Genomic DNA, 19,237 nt, shown 5'->3' with positions numbered 1-19,237 from the left:
GCGTGGTGGCAGGCACCTGTAGTCCCAACTACTCGGGAGGCTGAGGCAGGAGAATGGCGTGAACCTGGGAGGTGGAGCTTGCAGTGAGCCGAGATCGCGCCACTGCACTCCAGCCTGGGCGACAGAGTGAGACTTCGTCTCAAAAAAAAAAAAATAAAATAAAATACATACATGTCTCATCTAAAACATGGTTGGTCAACAACTTTCTGATTTTCTGATACACATTTTATTAACCAGCTCCTTAAATATGTCCATGTTGCATATCATGTTTGACATGCCTTCATTGTAGCTTATAGAATAATTTCAAATAGAATTTTGGGGTAAAAATTATGCTACCTTAAAATAGGTTTTGAAGTATTTGAGGTATTCACTTTTTATATGATAGGTAAACTTGGCTTGGAATGAAAAAGATTTTGAAAGTTCCTTAGGGAGCTCCCTGCTTTTGTGAACTCATTATTCCTTAATTATGATGTCAAATTTCAGAAGTTTGTTATTAACATACTGGTATTTTGCTTTTTATAGGTTCTTGTAATAGAATATTACAAGTAGAAACTGATTTACATAGATAATTATGTGAAATAGTGCTGCTTGACTAGAATTTTCATGATCTCATTTCAAAGATTAGCAAAAACACCCTTTACCTGGTATGTTTACCTCTGATACTACCTTCACTGATTTCAGCAGGTAGTCAGTTATAATCCATGGATTGAAGTTTTTATTTATTTATTTATTTATTTGAGACAGAGTCTCACTTCGTTGCGCAAGCTGGAGTACAGTGGTGTGATCTTGGCTCACTGCAGCCTCTGCCTTCCGAGCTGAAGCGATTCTCCTGCCTCAGCCTCCTGAGTAGCTGGGATTACAGGTGTGGGCCACCACACCTGGCTAATTTTTGTATTTTTGGTAGAGACAGGGTTTCACCATGTTGGCCAGGTTGGTCTCAAACTCCTGACCTCAGGTGATCCGCCCAACTCAGCCTCCCAAAGTGCAGGGATTACAGGTGTGAGCCACCACACCCTGCCATGGGTTGAAGTTTTTAAATGCATGTTTTCTGATAGTTAATACATTGCTTGATTCTGTCTTATAATTGCATTTAAGTTCTCTTCATCTTGTCCATACACATAATAATGCTTAGTATATAATAAAGCAAGGTATATTTTCATGGGATTTTTGTAGTGGGAGAATGACATCTGAGCCTGAAATAGTATATTTGTGTTGTAACTTTTTCAGTGTCATACAATACCACTTTTTGACCACTTAGTTGATGCCTCTGAAAGGAAGAGAGAATCAGATCGCTAAAATTGGATGTGTCGTCAGTGTGGATCCTACTCAATAGTGTCACGACGAGGCTGAAAATCATATTAAGTGCTTTTAGGACAGAAACGTAAACTGCTCAGGTAAAATAACCTTATAAAGAGAAATAAGCATATATTGCAGAGGCCTTGGCTAGGTTCATGATGACATAGGACCTTGTCTGAACATAATGATTTCAAAATTTGAGCTTAAAAATGACGCTCTGAAATCCAGTCAGTGTGCCTCACTAGGCTTTTCGATTTCAAGATTTTCTGCGGAAAATGTTGTGAAAACTTTGAATGCTTAAAAATGGCAGGTGTAGTATTGCACTTTGCTAGTTGCTCAGATACCCTTTTTTATTTGTATAGATATTCTGAGTTCCTTTTTTTTCCTGCATGTTGTACGTTGTCGAAAGCTAAAAGGAAACTTATCCTTGGATCACGGAAGGCAGAGGCACTTGGTGAGATGGAAACAAGGATGTGTAAAAATGAGACTACCGCCTCTCGGATAAAAAAAAAAAGTGCCAGAGTTCTAGGGTTCTAAGTGATGTCCAGGAAGGAGGAGGAATAATATTTATGGAGCATATATTATGGAACACAGTGAGTATAGCACATGCCTTTAAATGAATACTGTTGGTTTTTTAGGACAGTTGATTTTGTTTGTTTTTTCTTCTGCTGTGTGCAGTTGATTAACTTGTACAGAGCCTATCACACAATAGATGTTTAAGAAATATTAAGTGAATGAATGAGGCAGCATTGCTAATTTTTTGTATAGTGAGACAGTATCTCACAGTCCAGGCTGGAGTTCACTGGCATTAACATAACTCGCTGCAGCCTTGAACACCTGAGCTCAAACGATCCTTTCACCTTACCCTCCAGAGTAGCTGGGACTACAGTCATGTGTCAACATGCCTGGCTAATTTTAGTTTTCTGTGAGTTGGGATCTCACTATGTTGCTTAGGCTGGTCTTGAACTCCTGGCCTCATGCCGTCCTCTTGCCTCAGCTGGTATTGTAGGTGTGAGCCACTGTGCCAGGTACTAATTTTTTTTATGTTAGAAAACAAGTTTTTGGGTATTTTATAGTTACTTCCTTATGACAATATCTCATCAGAATCTAGGCCTATCTGATACCTGACTCCATACGTTTATACCATGTAGTCAGCCATTCCCAGATAGAGGTCATTTGAGTTACTTAGTGTTTACCAGCACTTGTTTACTACCTCGCGATGATATTTACAGTGTATTTTTGGGTATGGCTTTGGGGTTATTTGGTGGTTGTTAAAACGTCTGTAATCCTGGCACTTTGGGAGGTTGAGGCAGTTGGATCACCTGAGGTCAGGAGTTCAAGCCCAGCCTGGCCAACATGGCGAAACCCTACCTCTACTAAAAATACAAAAATTAGCCTGGCGTGGTGGCAGGCACCTGTAATCCCAACTACTCGGGAGGCTAAGACAGGAGAATTGCTTGAACCCAGGAGGTGGAGGTTGCAGTGAGCCAAGATCGCACCAATGGCACTCCAGCTTGAGTGACAGAGGTGAGACTCCCATCTCAAGGTAAAAAGAAAAAGATAGAAATCAGCAACTGCTATTTGAGTTTACAGGAGTGAGAAGTCCTCTCTTGCATGGTGAGAGGGGGAACATTTAATTCAATAGAAATATTTGAGACCAGGTGTTGTGGCTCAAGCCTGTAATCCCAGCACTTTGGGAGGCTGAGTTGGGCGGATCACCTGATATCAGGAGTTTGAGACTAGCCTGGCCAACATAGCAATACCCTGTCTCAAAAATACAAAAATCACCCAAGCTTGGTGTTGTGTGCCTGTAATTCTAGCTACTCAGGAGGCTGAGGCAGGAGAATCACTTGAACCTGGGCGGCAAAGGTTGCAGTGAGCCGAGACCATGACACTGCACTCCAGCCTGGGCGACAGAGTGAGACTCCGTTTGGAAAAAAAAAAAAAAGAAAAAAATGAGATATAAAGTTAAAAGGATGTATTTATTAAGCCAATAGAAAGTAAAGAGGTGGGGAATGTGGTAGAAGTATATGTTGATAAAGGGATCAGGTGGTTGTACAATAAGAAGGGGGTTGCAGACTTGGAGAAACAGTTCTTCTAGCTCTTCCACTTTCACCAGCATCTGTGTGGGTCACTGGAATCTTTTTTCACAATGCCTGCTTGCCCATGTGTTTTAAGAACTAGTACAACGTAGAAATGATTAGTAGGAAAAACTTGGCTGGGTTAATTTGCTTTGCTGAGCCGATTCAACTTAAAAAGCAAGGTCCATACGAAGTGCCCAAGATTCAAGAAGGAGCCTCATATTTGAACTTGATGTTTAGTTAATGTGAATCATTTTCTGTTGAACTAATGAGAATACAGTGACCTTGAGGGTTAGGTTGTACATCTGAATTGTTCGGACTGTTTCCCGTCTTTTGGATGTTTTGTTTGTATAGATATTTTCATTTTATGTTACATCATTTGTTCTTTGGTAGCAAAAATTGAGTTGACGTGATACAGTTCCTGAAATCTAATGAGTTCATGTTTCGGAGATATGTATCAGGAATAATAGTGTGGGTTCTCATGAGAAAATCTGGACTGCATTACTGTGCTACTTTGGTTTCTTGTCAGAGAAGTTAGTAGTTAGTTTAGACCTCCTTCAGAATCCTTTCTTTGGACTTTGTGTTTCATACGTTGTGCCAGCCTTGATTTTATTTGTCTGTCCTCTATCTTTCTATACCATTTGTTTACACTTAACTCTGGAATTTTTTGATGCATGTTTTCAGTGTACTCTAGTCCTAAAATTGGTTTACATTTAATTATTGGGGAGAATAGCAAGTTGTTGATACTACCTGTGTTGGCATTAGGATATTTCTGTTACAGTTCTTTGGACAGTTTGCTAGTGGAAATAGTTATTGTATTTAGCTCTATGAGACCCAACTGGCAGATTGCTCTCTCTCTCTCTCTCTCTCTCTCTCTCTCTCTCTCTCTCTCTCTCTCTCTCTCTCTCTCTCTCTCTCTCTCTGTGTGTGTGTGTGTGTGTGTGTGTGTTTCCTTCATGTAGATTGCTGTGTATGTCTTTTTCTTCATAATTCCCCTTAATTCTGTGTGCTTTGAATGATACTGTTGTTGTTACTGTTGTTTTACATCCATTGTCACATAAAACTCTTATCATTTATTCTTCCAGGCCAGCGACTGTCCTTATGGGTTAGAGGTACACTGTCTGCAGGAATTTAATTTTTTACATATTTTTACTAGTTGATGGGAAAGACATTGGGAAAGACCTGGGCTGGATTTGTGATGAGCTGTGTTTACTGAGCATGATGAAGTAAAGCTCAACGTGATTACTCTGAAGTCCAGCCTTACTACCAATCTAAAGACTCCAGGACACAAATACTCAAAACATAAATTCTTAGACTCTAAATTTCACATGGTTTTTCCTACCAGTACAGGTTAAGGATAATGGCGTGTTGTAGGTTTTTCCAGTGCAATACAAGGAAGTTGGTTCTAGATCCTTTAGTACAGTTAATGTTTTGTAGAGTGTGTTCTATGTTCACTGCATTGGTATGTCTCATCTTTGGCATTTTCTTGGCTCACTGCAACCTCCACCTGTTGCGTTCAAGCACTTCTTGTCTCAGCCTCCAGAGTAGCTGGGATTACAAGCATGTGCCACCATGCCCGGCTAATTTTTGTATGTTTTTGTGGAGACAGGCTTTGCCATGTTTGCCAGGTTGGTCTCTAAGTGATCCACCCGCCTCAGCCCCACAAAGTGCTGGGATTGCATGCGTGAGCCACCGCACCCAGCCACACCTTTGCTTATTTCTACTATGCATTTCAAATGATCACTTCAAGAGAATAAGTACTTAGGAGCTCCTATGCTCTTTTTTTTTTTTTTTTTTTTAACCCTATTGCTTGCATCACCTGGTTGCAACCCTATATGAAAGTTTCATGAGCATGTTTCTGGCACTGAGGCAGCTTCTCCATTTGGCATATAATTGAGAAATTGCTAGTTTGTGGCTGAGACATTGGTTTGAGAGGAGACTTAATTTATATATTTAGCAGAATGCTTAAGTTACATTTACAGAGATTAATTTAATTCTACTTTAAGTTAACCCTTTGCTGTATCTTTACAAGACGTAGGTGGAGATTTAGTTTTGAGTCTTAGATTCAGTTAAGGTGATGAAATTGGCATTATATAGTTTTTGATGCTGAGCCCCACGGAGATTAAAAGATTTGCTAAATACCATGCAATTTTTGAATCACATCTCTAATCTCACATTATTCTATACTCTATTTTTGTTTGTATGATTGATGGGTCTTTCGTTATCTGTGATTGACATTCTATGAGTAGGCGCTTTTGCTTTGCCTATAAGTAGTTATTATGAAGGAGGAATGGTGAATAAAAAGGTAATTTAGAAAAGCGTGTATTAAATATACCATGAACATTGAATATAGCAAGATCTTATTCTCTAGTTGTTATCTTAGTTGATAAATTCTGTATGTGTTATGTGTTTGTGTATACATATGTACATGTTAATGATGTGGGTGTTGATACTGTGATCACATGACAAATGACTGGTTTATAGTGAAAAGCTGTTGGGGTTCAGAGAAATGAACATTCTTTTAAAAGTGAGATAGATAAGTTATTTTATAGTTCTTGCCTTTGAGTCTCTTTTCTTCTGGTAGAAATGTTAGTGTATTTATAACCTCTCAGATTTGTTTGGTTCTCTTAGTGTTCTTGATCCAGGCAGTTAGGGATATGTTGGATGAATTGAGAAAAATGAGTTTTTCCCTTCCTACTAACTGAATTAGATTAGAAATCAGCAGTTAAGTGAGAAAAATAGGGAATTAGTGCCAGATATGTTGAGGTGTAGTGTTGACAAGGGGGTCTTTTACCTTCAGATGTTTGGTGCAACTTAGAGAATGCAGTGGTAGTTGCTGGCCCAGCCTATCCAAACAACCTCATTTGTGGGGTGATACTTCACAGATGACTTAAAATAAATCCCCTGAAAATAAGAATCTCTGGAAGAGTTGACACGCGTGTATGTGCGTGTGTGCACGTGTGTGTGTGTGTGTGTGTTTTGGTGGAGTGGTAGGAGGAGGGTTGGCTTAATGATGAGAATCATTATTTCTTGATTTGGATGACACTTTGCATTCCTGCAAAGGGAGCGTGAGGTCCAGCCTTGCTAATTCATGATCAAAGTAATTTGCTGAGAGTAGTGAAAGGAATGAGTTAGCAATAGATGGCAAATTGCATTAATGAGTAGTAGGAGGAAAACAAATAAGCAAATTTTAATGTGGTTGAACATGTTCTTGAGTTGTATGAAGGGAGACAGGTAAATTGAGAGTAATGTTATGATTGTTTCATTTGTTGGAAATAATGAAAACTTGCACGGTTTGAATTGTAGGACAATAGGTGGTGTATGTTAGGAGTCAGAATTATCATTTACATACAAGTTTCTGTTTTACTTCAGATAAAGAATGTCAGCTACCTTTCCCATGTTAGCTTCTATACCTTTTCTTGAGGTGACCATAAATAGGTAATATTGTCTTTTACTGAGATTTTTTTAATTAGCAAAGTGTACTGATTAAATGTCTTTTCTTGATAAATTATTAGAATGAATAAAGGACTGTATTTCTAGATAGCTTTGGTTAGTCAGTGATTTGTTTAAATTTAGTGTGGATAAGAATCACCTGAGGGCTTTTTAAACACAGTTTACTGGGTCCTGACCTTAGTGTTTCTGGCTTGTTAGGTATAAGTATGAAAAGTTGATTTTTATCAAGTTTCTAGATGCTACACATCTAGGAACCACACTTAGAGTGCTATTATATGTCTTTTAATGTACACCGATATGGAAAAAGCAATGATATATCATGTTATCGCATATTTTAAAATGTGATCATGACCAGGGAATCTTGAAAGTTGTCTTATATAATAATGTAAGGCAATGTAGAATACCATATGTATTTTTCTTGCAAGGTTATTAATAGGAATGACTATTAGTAGCCAGTGTGTTCAAATACATGGGAGGATGTAAACACTTCATAATTTCCTGGAAATATAGACATATATCACTTACAATAATACATTTCTAATATAAATTTAAATTACCTACGTGATATGAGGAAACGAGCTTATTTTTGATAATTTTCCTAGCAGTGAATCAACTATACCCATTTAAATCTAAATTAAATTAAATTTGACTAAAATCAGCCATTTCTAAATTCAATCCCTATAAATTCACTTTGGGTAAAAGAAGACAAGAATTCCAGAAACAGTAGATTAAAAAAATAATATTTTAAGAGCCGATATGATCTCAATGAATATAGTGTGGTAATTTCTGCCTAATACCTACCCTTTTGGAGGAAGGAAAGGTAATCCTGTTTGTGTTTAATGTTAATTACTGAACTCTTTATAACTTGTTTTATTTATTTATTGTTTGATTTTAAGCATCTGCTTCTGGTGGATTTACATATGTTGGGTTTGGGAAATTTCAACATACAGGTTGGCATTCCAGTGGCTATAGTTTTTTGAAATTTAGTACTGTTTTCCAATGATGATTCTCTTTGGGAATAGACTGTTCTCTTTTACTTAAAAACTGTAAAATTAGCCACTTCAGCTGAGACTCCTCCAGGTTTGGAAGTGGTGAAGAATATGGATATATTCAGGTCAAATCAGTCATTCTCTGTGATACAGCAACTGAACAAGAAACCCAGACTTCAAACAAGCAGACTTCTTTGGGTTGGACTGAACAAAATGAGAAGAAATTACAGAGGATTTAAAAATATATATGGCCTAGGAATTATTGAAATTATTTTGGAGGGTAGCAACAAATTTGGGACATTGTACTTTTTGTTTTAATGTCAATTGAATAATGTGTAACTCTAGTGAGCATGGCTGGACACCGTGGCTTCACATTTTAGGTAGACTGGGTGTTTGATCTACTGACATCATTACAGCCTTAGGCAATGATGTCAAGGTAGCAACAAAAACCAAAAAATCCATCCTTTAGAAATTGTTTAAGTCACAATGATGATACCTTCTTTAAAAGCTTTGACTTACTGAAATAATGCTTTTCATTTGTCTAAGATGAGTACATAGCAGAATTTGGAAATATAGTTCCAAAAGGCTAAATAGACTGACTTTTTTGATATTTTTCCCTTATAGGGAGAAAGAAACATTAACGGTTTATCAGATGCCTTGACTGTACTTTTTACTGTTTTGTCTTCAAGGCCTAGTGTAATAATTAACATCTAGTATGTGTTTGATGGATAGTCAATTTTTGTTTCATTGGTATGTTGTTACCACAATCATTGGTAGGGTCAGTACATGAATGAAGAAAGTATAACAAATTTGCCCTCTAGTAGAGTACAGGCAAAGTATGGTTGTCAGTTTCACCCTGATTTTTTTTCCTCCATTCTTTGTTAGGGTTTAGGTCAAGAACAAGGGCATTTCATTGTACCACATAGCTGAGAGTAGGGAATTGGGACATAGTGTCTTGCCTTAAATTAAAGTTGTCTGTTTGATCAAGTGGAAAGGTTCCTGAGATAGTGCCAGATTTCTTACTGGGGGTTTGTTAAAAATAGAAAAGGTAGTTCCTTAAGGTTGTATTTTATTGGATGCCTCCACCTGCTTCAGGCTAGCTCACTGGAGAATAAATATTCCAGGTTAAAAAAAAAAAAAGCACGTGTTCACATGAACTTGTCCTTTGAGCAAACCTGTTGGAAATCAAGAGGGCATTGCTGTTGGAGAGGATAAGAGGGTGTAGTTGTTGGTGTGTTAAGAGTAGTTGACAACATAAAAATAAATGTAAATGCATCTATTATATTTGGGTTGGCAAAATATATTGGTTATTTACTCTGTTGATTTCTGTAGTGTACATAAATATGATCTACAACTCAGTGTAAACAAAAAGGCTTGAAAAATTGTTCTGAAAATGGACAAATCATGAACAGATAATTGAACAAGAAAATAAGCAGAAAGTAAATTTGTGAAATATTTCAAACTCATTTACATTCAGAAACATCTTTTTAAGATCACTGTGATACATTTGACTGTCAATTCTGAAGAGACGTATAAAGGAGATGCCAGCTAAGGAGCAAGGAAACAGCTTTCATTCATGGGCTAAATTGCAGCTTAAAAAAGATGGACCAGGATTATTTCCTTTAGAAACTTACTGTACAAAAGATACTGTTCACCCCATTGGATAACTGATCTGAAGTTACTCTTCCATGTGAGGGCTTTGTCATCTTAACTGTATTCACATACTTTCAACTCCTCCCCTTGCTTCTAACCTCAGATCTTTAATTCATCTATCTGGCAGAGCTGATTTGGGGAAAACAAGACAAACCTTGTCAGGTTTTCTTAATAAATAAGCAGTTGTCATGTTTCAAGAGTTTTAGAAATGAGCAATAATCAAGGAAGAGGACAATGATTGCATACGTTTGTAATATTTAGAACATCTTTTGCCACAATCAACACTGGAAACCACCCACTTGTGGACACCAAACATTTGGATTAGTATATTTTGTGGCATTCCCTCACTCTAATCCTCTCATCCTTAAAAATTTTCAGAAATTTTTGCAGCAAGAAACACTGATTGCAACGTATGATTTATGGTAGATTTGTGAACCATTTTTTCACTGAAATACATCAGCAGGAGTGAGTAGTCTGAGTGACCACCCCAGCATGGAGAAAATTGTAGTTTACAGATTCTTCTGGAGCATTTTTATTTCTAGACTGCAGTGGAAGTCTAAACCCCCTTGGAGATGTCTGCCTTAAAGGGTCTTTGGCCAGGGTCCACTGTAGAGCCATAGTCCAGATCTACTCTATTTGCATGCTCCTTACAGCATCAGAACGGCAACTTTCAATCCGAATTCATCCCCAAAATGCCATCTGAGTCACAGCTTGGCAGGTGCATAAAGAACTATCTACTGAATTGAAAAACATTTCAAATATATAAAACTTGAAATATTTTGGGTAGTCTGTATAAACTCAAGTTGACAAGCCAACCCTGCAGGAATATATGGATAGAAGGGGAAGGATAACATTTGTTGAATTCAGCTACATGCCTCATCAGCTAGAGAACCTTGGAAGAAAGAAAGATAGATTGATAATTGCCTGAACTTCATCAACCAATAATATTTTTTTTCTTGCTGTGGAGAGTCTACTCACCTTTGGAAGATTTACCAGTAAAAGCCCTGCACGTGATATAATTGTGTGCACATGCAATAAGGACATCATTCCCCAACTCCTGCTAGCATTGTGAAAGAGCTCCAAATATTCAAATAATATAAACTTTTTTTCGTGGACATTTAGCTTACAAGTTTGTTTAAATATGTGGGAAAATTATGTTTGGATAATAGTATTGAAATGAAAATATAAGATACACATTGAATGATAAATGTGTATGAATTGTTCATTGTGCCTTAGGTAAGCCAGACAGTGAAATTAAATGTGTAATAGTTGTATTTTTTTGCATAATCTTGGAATGTAATTAGTTAAAAGCAAACACTTAAATTTTGAACATGAATCTATTAAGCTTGTTAATGTAGTTGCTGTGGCTGAATAACTGGTTTCCTAGGGAAGCTTCTATTTGGTAGAATTTTATTCTGGAACAGTTGTTAGAAAGGAATTCTCAGGTCACCTTTTAAAGATATACACAATTCTGTATTCACTTTTTGAGTGCATAAGGGTAATAGAAAATGACATGGGAAGCGTTAATGAGAAAAAAAGGCATTTTGTTTATGTGCCTTTGAGGATACAGTGTATGAAGTTTCTAAATAATTGTTTTATGACATTTTCTTGGTACATAGATATTGCTAACAATTAGTTTGCTAAAGTATATAGAAACATTTTAAGAAATGATTTTAGAGATAAAATTGTTAAAGTACCTCTGAGTGATGTACATTAAAAATCCCTTTATTTTGGTTTATTGCTATGGATGTTTTTTTCTGGGGCAACTTAATGTGTACAACTTCTAACTAAGAAGTTTTATTAATGCTGCTTTATGTATGAAAGTCATGGATGTAAATGTTATTTTGTCAATGGTCTTTCTGTTAAAATTTACATGGTGTAAGATTTTCTTTTCATGATGGAATTGCCGAAAAGGCCAGCCTCTAGAACGCTTACATGTTAAGGGTTGGGTGGGATTTGTATTACTTTGTGTATATAACCGACAGGATTGTGTTACTAAATCTTAACCAGCATAGAGATGGCTGACATTTTGCATTTTGGGGGACATTAAATTGTTACACAATGGTGTCATTTGTTACTGATAGGAGTGTCTCGACTCTTAGATGGCTTTGTTAGTATTAGGCAAATATTAGATGTGGATTTAGGAGATAAGAGGGTGGGGTGTTGGAGCCCTGTGTGCATATGAGCATATGTTGCAGGGCCTCCAGACTTAAATTCACGTGAAGATGGTGGTGGTGGTCTTACATATTTGTTAACATTACATTGTAGACTAAATTAATTTGTAGACTAATTTGTTAACATTACAGGTAGACTACTTTCCTTGTGCTAGTGGGAGTGTTAAATCACGTCTCAGAAGATTAATTCATTAAATTGCCCCTAAACATTAATTCATTGCTGGTGGATATGCTAAATATTTTTAACATCTATTTTTCTAAATGTATAGACGTCATTTTTAATTCATAGGGGATAGAACCAGTTTTGCTTGCAAAAAGCCAACTGCTCATTGGATCATTGGGCTTAATTTTTAGGTTGTGGTAGATATAATAGAAATGTTCTTACAATTTGTAGTATAATACTATGTATCTCAATATAAATATATATGTGACTGTTTTTCTGACAGATGCAACATGGTGGAAATGTTATCATAAATGTTGGTCTGCCTTTGTTTATAGTTTTCAGATGTGTATATGCAGTTTTTTATATAACAGAAAAATTGCCACATGAGTCAAATAGCATAGGTTAGAAAAGTTCTCATTTGCCAAAAAAATGTGACTTTAACAATAGTGAGTTGTTTTTGATTTAAAATGTTTCTATCTGTAGAGGCATTTTATAAGTTTTTATGGGAATACTAGCAATGGGATGTGAAACCTGAGTTCATTAGATCATTGGGTGATAATGGAACCCTTATGTGTATACAATATACATGTATACAATATACATGGTTTTAAAGCATAGGAGCTATTATGTCTGCATGTTTCTAAATATATATACACATGTAAACACATATCTATATATCTATCTATATATAGATAGATATATACATACATGTGTAGTGAAAGCTTTTGTTCCCTTCCTCACATAGGCAGATTATTTATGTGTGTAAATAATTGAGCAGCTGAAGGGGAATTTTGTTACGTGTGTATAAAACAGTCACAATATATAATTGTTTTGCTTTAATTGTTCAGTCTTTGATTTGTAGGAATTGCCGACACGTGTATTTGTGTGTATGCAGGTTTATATATACATACATATCACTGTATAAACAACATTTATTGTCATAGGATAGAAATATTCTTAAGTTGCCAGAGATATTGTATGGCTGCTAAATATATGGTAGAAAAATGTTACCTATTGCTTTTTAGCATCTGCATACAGATTACTAATAGGCATATATTGTGACCAGTAAACCACTAGACAAGGGCATAAACACTTTAGTTTGATCAGTAGAATTGCTATGCCATGTTTATATGGGATTTATTTGGTTGATGCAGAATATATAATTATATTGTATCTAGAAGATAAATATTACAACAATATTTTTGAATATGCAATTTCTGTCATTTTTGGAAATATATTTTTATTCAAAAGTAGAATCATTGTTTGCCAATAGAGTTAGCATCTTTGTGTGCTTGTGAGGTTTGATTTTGAGGGTTTTCTTGGTTTTGTTTTGGGTTCTGGAGTTTTAAAAAATGAGATTATCTTTGTCTAAAAAATTTTTATATAAAAATGTACATTTTTATATTATTTTTTCTTATTCCAACCTAATTGGTGGCTTGTCCCTTCCTGTGTTTATTGGGCTGTTGGGTGCCTGAATAGAGCTGGAGACCATTTAACTGCTGTGTGAGTAATAGATAAGCGTCTTGAATAACATCTGAATTTCCTAGGTGTGTAGAAACACCCACCATGCACATATATGAACGTTAAAATATGGTGAAAACAATCTTTTGCCAATAGAAGTGTTAACCTTTATTTTTTAAAAAAATTTGGTGTGTATGTAGAGGTTTATTTGATTGTTAGTTGTGTCCATGTATAATATGTCATCTACCTTTACAGATGTGCAGAAATTTGTTGTATTTGGTGGATATATTTTACTTAAAACTATAGGGCAGAAGCTTTTTATGTTTGTTGAAGTGAAATGGCATCCCAAACCTGTGTGGTAGAGTGGGATTTTTAGATTGCTGTGAGTACAGTCAGGTTATATCTTTAAAATACCTATTCTTTATATATTAATATGTAGACATTGCTGATATATATGTATATAAAAATCATAGGTATTTTTATTAATATAGGCATTAGCTTCTTGATTCACTTGTTTGTTGGGAAGCACGTGGAGAAGGATGTTGAATACTTTGTCATTTCATCTCTGTGATGTACAGTTGTCATGTCAACCCTCCTATCTGCGGGTTTTGCATCTGCAAGCACATGCAGCTGGAAAGTACAGCATTGGCACAATCTGAAACCCGAGTAAACAGAGCACCTCATTTTCATAACCATGGGATCTGAAGAGCTGAGGGAGTTGAGTATGCACTGATTTTGGTATGGGGGTACAGTACAAGTACAAATCCCCGATGGATATCACTAGACAACTGTACAATCCTCTTTAGCTTTTTTTTGTTTTATAGACAGTGTGGACATGCATATATTGCAAGCATCACTTTGTTAAACTATGCTTAACCCTGCAAATGATTTTAAGAGCTCTGTGGGGGTGGCTCTCTTGGGTTTACTATTAAATAGCTGTGTTTATCATAGTTCTATATCATTTCAACTTTGTAAATATGTAGTTTGTTGATAAAGAGGATAGAGACATTTTTCTTTTGTTGATCTTTCCCCTTTGTGTAGTCTTCATTGTGTTGCTGGGATTGTAAAAGACAAATTACTTGCACATATTTAAGCTTATATATTAAATGTATATATGCTGTCATGTTAGGGAGAGTGGTTCCCTCCCCCCCATTTTTATTTAAAAGTAAAAATTAATTTTTATTAAATTGTTTCGGTCAGTTTCATGTAAGACTAATCTCTATATTGAATGTTATATCTTGGCTGGGCGCGGAGGCTCACGCCTGTAATCCCAGCACTTTGGGAGGCCGAGAGGGGGCAGATCACGAGGTCAGGAGTTCGAAACCAGCCTGGCCAATATGGTGAAACCCTGTCTCTACTAAAAATATAAAAATTAGTTGGGTGTGGTGGTGCACATCTGTAATCCCAGCTACTCGGGAGGCTGAGGCAGAAGAATAGCTTGAACCCAGGAGGCAGAAGTTGCAGTGAGCCAAGATCGCGCCACTGCACTCCAGCCTGGGCGACAGAGTGAGACTCCCTCTCAAAAAAAAAAGAAAGGTATATCTTATTTTCTTTGATGTACTGAGGTTCATGATGCAATTCATTCTTAAGCATATACTATAGAATCTTTATATGGTTCTCTGTTCATTTGTGGCATGGCAATAACCAAGACAATTTAGTAAATAGCAAATGAAGTATTTTAAACATCTAGTATTTCTAGATGTATAGAGAGTCTCACGAAGTAGATGTTTTTAAGTATCTTGTTGTAAATTTGTTAGTACTGTTGTCTTTTGCAATTAACGTGGCAATGAAATTGATTATTGATACACAGGCTCTTGGAGCTAAACAAAATTTATCATGTTATAATTTGGATATTAGAAGGAGGAAATGACAAGAGACTCTCTGCATTTTACCCGTTATTATATAGCTTACCATTATATCAGATATGAATTGCATATTTTAAAAAACTTAGATTAAATGTCATGTAAATGCATTTGGTCTTTCCAGATACACTTCCTGATATCATAATTTTTATTTCCTGTTAATATTCAAGATATAAATGACTTAATTAAAGAGATTTTCTACTACCTCTAGGAACTATACAAAATTCTGTATGTGTTCCCTTGGTTGCATGACAATATTCAAGACAACTTTGTAAATAATAGATAAAAAATTTTAATTTTTAACATCTAGTCTTTCTAGATGTATAGAGTCTCACAAAGTATAATTTTGTAAATAAGTCATTGTAAAATTTCATGGTTTCATTGTGTTTTGCAAATGTCTTGGCAATGAACTTGATAAAATTTTGGGCTTCTTGACCTGTACATATTTTGGTATCTGTTTATTGGGTTGTTTAGTGAAAGGAAAAAGTTAAAAGAATGTGTATTTTCAACTTTGAATTGTAATCAGAAAGAAAATATATTTTAACCATTGTTTAGTGCTTCTATTATATATTAAAAACTTCAGTCTTAATTTTATAGTTACATTGTTGATAGGGCATTATATAAATATACTTTTATAGTCATTGTAGGAAATGTCTTTTATAAGGAAAAATTGCTTCTACCTCTTTGAACTACACAGTTTTGTATTTACTTGGACTGCATGGCAACATTCAAAAAACACTTTAAATAACAGATAAAAATGACATTTTCTAAAGCTCTAGGTTTGGTAGATGCATGAAGTCTCAACAAAGTATAAATTTGTAAATATTTCATTGTAAAATATCAAAAATTGACTCCTTTAAGTGTTCAGTAGTACAATAGGTAATCAATAATTGGCCTCTTGGGACTGACTGTGTAACATTTTGGTGTTTGTGTGTTTTGAGACAGAGCAATAGATTGCCTCCATATCTTTTAAACATTAAGGTCTCTTGTATAAGAAAAATAACCATTGTGGGGTTTTTGTGCATTGTATACTAATACAAAACAAAGAAACAAAACCCCCTGGATATTTTATCTTTAGAAAGATAGAGGAAGACATGAGAAGGGAATGGTCATTGTAAATTAGATAGATATATTGAGTGTTAGAAGATTATTTAAATAATTGTTCTTTTGTTATTTGTACTCTTTGCAAATTTATTTAAATGCATATCCATGTATATCATAAATATATATTCACATGCATGTCTAAATTTAATTTAGTGGCATAGATCTATCTCAGGGGTATTAATCTTTCATTCGTGTACTGATTTGTGTTTTTATTTTCATTTAAAAAGTTGTGGAACCAGTGGCTGGGCATGGTGGCTCATGCGTGTAATCCCAGCACTTTGGGAGGCCGAGGCAGGTGGATCACCTGAGGGTCAGGAGTTCGAGACCAGCCTGGCCAATATGGTGAACCCCCGTCTCTACTAAAACTACAAAAGTTAGCTGGGCATGGTGGTAGGTGCCTGTAATCCCAGCTACTTGGGAGGCTGAGACAGGAGAATTGCTTGAACCCTGGAGGTGGAGGTTGCAGTGAGCTGAGATTGCACCATTGCACTCCAGCCTAGGCAACAAGAGCAAAACTCTATATAAAAAAAAAAAATTAAAAAAGAAATTGTGTAACTAGTATTTTATTTCTAAGCTTGAAGATATTTCTAGAATTACACTTAAACTGTTACATCTAAATGTATGCTGATTTTTCATTAAATAATAAGCAGGTCTGTAAACATTTTCTTTTCTAACCTCTTTCCATATTTATATGAGTATAGAAAAACTATGGTTATGAATATTTTTTACTTTTTGATAGCTTTTAAAAACTATCAGATATGTGATGATCAGATTTCAAGTTTACTTACAATGTAAATTAGGAAAATTTTTATAAAGATTCTATCCAGTATTGATCAAAAGTATAAATTGTGTGTCTTTTTAAGCAGCAGTTTGGCAATGACAATCAAACTGATACTATGTAAAAGTTTTGAAATGTTATGGCTGGCTACTGGGGTTTTTATCTATTCCACTTCTTGAAAATTTACCAAATATAGGTTGGCTGTAAAATCATAACTATCTGAGGTATCTGTCAATAAATCAAAGATTGCAATGATTATAGCTTCTTTAACATGAATGTAATTCTAACACTAAAAAATTTCTATATGGAATATGTTTTGTAGTCCTGAATTGATATTTTATATTATTTTTCAGTGAACAACTAGTTGTTTACAGGGGTCTGTGCATATGTCTCTAGTTTTTCTAACTAAAATATTAATAGTTAATTATAAAAATATGAATTATACATGGGGCTTGTCATTCTGACATTTAATACTTCAGCGTGGTGATAATGGTGATACAATATACTGTTTGAAATTGTAACACATGAGTTAAAATCAAGATTGATTTGTACATATTTGTATATTACTACATGACAAAAATCTAGGAAGAATATGATTCACATGAAAATTGTTTGCAAGGACGTGACAACGTTTTAACAGTCCTGTGTAGTGAAAGGAGAATAGAAGGACTACTTCTACTTTCTGTATCTGAAATTTTCAAAAGCTGTTTCAAAATGAACATTTAAACAACAGGAAATTTTAGAGACAACCACTTTGTGCCTGTCTTCATCCTTGACATTCAACATCCTAGGAACAATGGGCTGTTGTATTCAACTTCTTATTCCCAACAGCCATTACGAATGGTTTTTGATTGAACTCACAAAGAGCATGTGATTTAGACATTAATGCAGCGACTACCATGAAACAGAGTATTGGATTACCTAAGGAAAGAAGCAGAAGATGGAATTTGAGGTAGGTGTTAAACAGTGAAATTTCCGTTGAGAAACAGATGAGTGAAAGAAAATAGTAACTGAAACATTCATTCTATAAGGAGAGTACATTTTAATACTGGCGATGATGTATTTGTGGGTACTGACTAGATCAAGATGTTAGAGGAGGTGTCTTTTGGGATAAGTTGGAAGTTATCCTTCATTAATTTGGTATAAACTGAAAACAGATTGCTTCTTTCCTTTTAAAGTGGTTGAGTCTCTGATGGGTTTAAAGTAGGCCTTTGGGGATTTATAGATCATTCAAAATTAGCAGGGAAAATTTTAAATATTCTCTGCATCTTTCTAAAAGGTGTGGTTTAAAGTTGGTGAGAAAGTGAAATAGTTGCTGGTTGAACTTGATTTTCTCTATTCACTATGCCTGGCTAGCCTAAAATTATCCTAATGGGTATATTCAGGTGCCTGATTTGTATATAAATGTTTCTGTATTGGATACTGTTTTTCTTAGGCAATCAGGATGAGTGAAAAATTTATTTGCAGCTAACCTGCAAATGGAATCATCAGGAACATTCCTTTCTCATGGAGTCCCTTAATTTACAAGTTAACTGCAAACATAGGTAAGAAGGTTCTGGTGCTATTTGGGGTTGAGGTTTTGGTGAGGTTTTGCCTAAGCTCAGGAAAATAATACTGGTACAGGTGTATTTCTTGGCCACCTTGGAATTATCAAATGAGTTAGTCTTTAAAATATATTTTATCAAAGTGAAGGTATAGTTTGGTTCCCAGACCAAACTGAGGGTCGGGCTGCTATTTCTCGTGCCCCAATAATGAGATGCAGATGAACAGGGGAGGAAGAGTTAGAGCTAGTTACAGGAAGAAGGCCTGGAAATTGTCACCACACCAACTCAAAATTACAAAGTTTTTCAGAACTTATATACCTTCTAAGCTATATGTGTACGTGTAAGTGTGTATCTAAAGACATAAGTGATCTATAACTAAGGTCTGAGTCTTGGAGACCTTCCTCTGGAACCTCAGTAAATTTACATTAATCTAAATGGGTCCAGGTGCTGAGGTGATTACCATTATCTTGTCTCCTACTAAATCATGGAGGTTTGGGGAGTTCCTTCAGAACCCCAATAAACTTGTTTGTGGAGGCCTGGAGAGTTTCTTCAAACCCCTAATAAAACTTGTTTAATCGTGCTTTAAGGTTCAAGAGGCCTAGGTAAAACTTGATGGGCTTTTGTGACATTCCAGCCTTTGTATAACAAAATGGCTCTTTCAGCTTTTAGTATTTAACTT

The 19,237-nt window shown here is 35.5% G+C and overlaps 3 non-coding genes across 3 annotated transcripts; all 3 read left to right on the top strand.

Moving 5' to 3' along the window:
- The first annotated feature begins 1,446 nt into the window (after positions 1 to 1,446).
- Positions 1,447 to 1,521, top strand: LOC129014916 (small nucleolar RNA SNORD107). The gene has a single exon (XR_008494436.1). It is a non-coding gene; the product is annotated as a small nucleolar RNA SNORD107 (small nucleolar RNA).
- A 3,045-nt stretch (positions 1,522 to 4,566) lies between these two features.
- On the top strand, positions 4,567 to 4,633 carry LOC129014907 (small nucleolar RNA SNORD64). Its single transcript, XR_008494428.1, has one exon. It is a non-coding gene; the product is annotated as a small nucleolar RNA SNORD64 (small nucleolar RNA).
- A 1,749-nt stretch (positions 4,634 to 6,382) lies between these two features.
- Positions 6,383 to 6,453, top strand: LOC129014915 (small nucleolar RNA SNORD108). Its single transcript, XR_008494435.1, has one exon. It is a non-coding gene; the product is annotated as a small nucleolar RNA SNORD108 (small nucleolar RNA).
- Positions 6,454 to 19,237: the final 12,784 nt, after the last annotated feature.

Source organism: Pongo pygmaeus, chromosome 16 (genome assembly GCF_028885625.2).
Source record: "Pongo pygmaeus isolate AG05252 chromosome 16, NHGRI_mPonPyg2-v2.0_pri, whole genome shotgun sequence".
NCBI classification, from domain to species: Eukaryota; Metazoa; Chordata; class Mammalia; order Primates; family Hominidae; genus Pongo; species Pongo pygmaeus.
This window is presented reverse-complemented; position numbering and strand designations above follow the sequence as displayed.